Source organism: Rhyacophila brunnea, unplaced genomic scaffold (assembly GCF_057557595.1).
Source record: "Rhyacophila brunnea isolate RB1 unplaced genomic scaffold, BYU_Rbru_1.0 scaffold_3, whole genome shotgun sequence".
NCBI classification, from domain to species: domain Eukaryota; kingdom Metazoa; phylum Arthropoda; class Insecta; order Trichoptera; family Rhyacophilidae; genus Rhyacophila; species Rhyacophila brunnea.
This window is the reverse complement of record NW_028232965.1, coordinates 11628666-11632097: the sequence shown is the minus strand read 5'-3', so window position 1 is coordinate 11632097 and position 3432 is coordinate 11628666.

Genomic DNA, 3432 nt, shown 5'->3' with positions numbered 1-3432 from the left:
TAAAGTTCATGTTATTTAAATAGGAAAATGTACAAATTATTGAAGATCCTATAGAAATAATCTCAATATTAGATGAAGATGTTAAACCAATTTCTAATGATGATGTAATACAATGTAAAGAATGTGTTGATTTTCATAATTACAAAAGGAAATTAAGACTATGTAAATCAGGTAAAAAAGAATTAGACTTTAAGAACAAAATATTAAAAAATAAAATTGATGAATTAGTAAATAGATTGAAAAAGGTTGTTCCGCTACACTTTAATATTGTATAGCTTCACTCTTGTTGGGGAGGTGTTAAGAGTTCAAAAGAGAAAGTCTAATCAATAAAGATGAATAACCATTAAACCTTATCTAGAAGGGAAATCATACGCTTACATGCCCTTTCAAAGTTATCACACGCAATTACGTGCCCTTTTCAAAGTTTTATGATTCAACATTCTTTCTTGTTACTACATGTATGTTATTATTACAAAACCACAAAAATTAGAAAACTACGTATTATTAAATACAAGGTTAACCACATTAACCACGATTTTGACCGCAGTTTCCCGTTGGTATAAAAACGATATGTTTCATCCCATCCTTGTCATTTCTATAAAGTAATTATTGTAAACACTTACTCTGTAATATTATTTTTCATATAATAAATTCTGTGTTGAAAGTTCTTTGTGTTTTTGAAGTATTTACCTGTTGATCCATATCGGGTAGTTCTTCCTGACAAACTACCCGCTCAATCAAGACAATATTAATAACATTAATCACATTAATTATATTTCTATTCATCTTGATAATGTTGACCGTTCATAATTAAGTATTTAATACTTGGTAATGCAAAGGTTGACTTGTTCAGCTTTATAACTTAAGATAAATCAAAAGACTCTAGCCTTTTAAATTTGTTTGTTATAAAACGGGACATAACAGTACGCATATAAAACCACATTTAGAAAACCTCCATGATTGTCGCCTATGTTTTTGTTATTTCCGTGAACGTCTATGTCCTGTATCTTGTGTTAAAGGGAAAATATACATAATATTCAATTGCCCCGAATCCGTTGTTTTATTAAATATGTTAAAACAACCCACCAACATGCAACCCATACAAAATAAGTCGGGCCCTACGTTAGGCGCCAATTGAAATTGAAATCGGGATTTGTCTAATAAATGTCCATATTGACTACATAACCCCGAGTTTGATTTCACTACCTAATAAATGAACTATATAGTAAATTTTTTAAATGTCCCCCCATTGTACTCAATATAATATTACAAATTCAGAATGGATCAATATATAACAGTACCTACTGTAAATGTAAATAAGTAAATAAATAAAAAAAAAAATAAGTATAATTAGTAGCCCACGGTGGCCGCGCGGCATAAGCGTTGGACTATAAAGCCGTGGGTCCCAGGTTCGAATCCTGGGTCTGGCAAGCACACATATTGTTTTTCAATTTTTGTGTGTCAGGGTATGGACCTAATAGGTTGAGCAAGTGGCTGACATCCATTTCTCATAAAAAACTAAATCTGTCAATACAAACCGGAAAAAAAAATAGTATCAACCACGATGGCTGAGAGGTTACCGCGTCGGCTTATAATGTCATGGGTATCAGGTTTGAATCCCGGATCTGACAAATTCACATGTTATTTTACAATTAGTGTTTGAACCAGAGTAAAGACCTAATAGGTTAGCAAGTGGCTAACATTCATTTCTCGTAAAAACAAAAAAAAATCTGTTAAAACATCATCCACCCAGAACAGGGGAAAATAAAACATTTATTTTTATCGTATACATATATTTATTAATTACGAGGGTTGTACAAGAATTAAAGACCTTTATTCATTTTTGGCGACGCGGATATTATTTCTGAAAATATGGCAGCACTGGCGTGTAGCGTAGACATCCCTCTCCAGAACAAGTGGTGAGCCGGCTCGGTAGCCGCTTCATTATGACCTTTGCGTCCGTTTGAGATAGTCGCTCCGCTGTCGAATCCCGTCGCCGTGCAAGGTGCGTTCAATCAATCGGTTTCTCAACCAGGAAGGAATCCAGCCTGTTGATATCCATCGTCGTCTCACATCCAATTATGGTAATGTGATGAAACAGCGGAATGTCAGGAAGTGGTGTACTGATTTTTCAAGTGGTAGAACCAGTGTTCATGATGAGGAGGGGAGAGAAAGGAGGTCTTCAATAATTAGTGACGTCAAATTGAGTGCCCAAAATGCTGACGAAAGCTCACAAACAAAATCGTGTGAAAAACGCTTAGGGGTTTTTGAACCTTTTGGACTCATTCAAATGGGATGTCCTCCATCATCTTGCTCATAGCCGTGACCTGGCGCCGAGTTATTTACATCTTTTTCTTCACCTTCACAATTTATAAAATAAATTTGTATACATATTTAATATACATTATATTATAAATATAATAACTGCATTTGGCTATTTGGCGAAAAAACCTCAATTTGTCTTCTAGATTTTTTTATGCGTGCGTAACTATATTGCCACTCGATTACTAACGGTCTCATGCCTTTTTACTGACTTCAGGGGCGCCTATATGTGCATTGTTGCCTACATATATCTCGTCTTTATCCATTTAATAGGTTCGAAATGACAATCAGTTTAAGGCATGGGTGGCCAACCTTTTCAGCAGCCGGGCCAGATTCTAAAAATGAGATTTCCTACCGGGCCGCACAACCGATTTTATTTATTATACAAAACAAAAAAGAAATATATATATTATATATATCAATAAAATAAAACAAAAAATGAGAATCAAACATATTTATTAGATTAGACTTTTTTTAAATAAAAAAAATAAACAAAATAATATAAAAATAATAAATTTTAGTCAGAAGTTTGATTTTGTGTGGCAGAACTAAGTGCATCGATATCGATATCGAGTGAGGTTGTTCCAACACGCAAACAGTTTTCCAAATGCACATCAGTGATTCGTGCTCTCACTCGGGATTTGATATGTTACATCCGACTAAAAAGTCTTTCCAAATAGCGAAGTTTAGTCATCATTACAGCATGTTTGTAAAATGCATAATATTTATCCTTGTCCAAATTTGTTTTGTAAAACTCTTCCAAACCAACCTGATAGAATTTCTCCTTTAACCGTTCATCGCAACATATTTCACAATGTTCCATTTGTAAATTCACGTCTACGGAGAATGGCGTTGCAAATTCAGCAAAAATCACACGGTGCTTTTAAAAATCTTGAAATCGGTTTTCGAATTCAGGGTTCAAGTCAGATATCAACGTAGCGTATTTATCCGCCACCCCCTGTGTCACGTCTGGTTGCAATAATAATGTAGGAAAGTGAGTGTAGATTTTTGTCCTTAATTGTTGTTCCCAAAGTTTCGTCTGGAATGCGGAAATAATATTATGGTTATTAATTAATTTATCTTTTCCTTGTAGACGAGCATTAACATCAT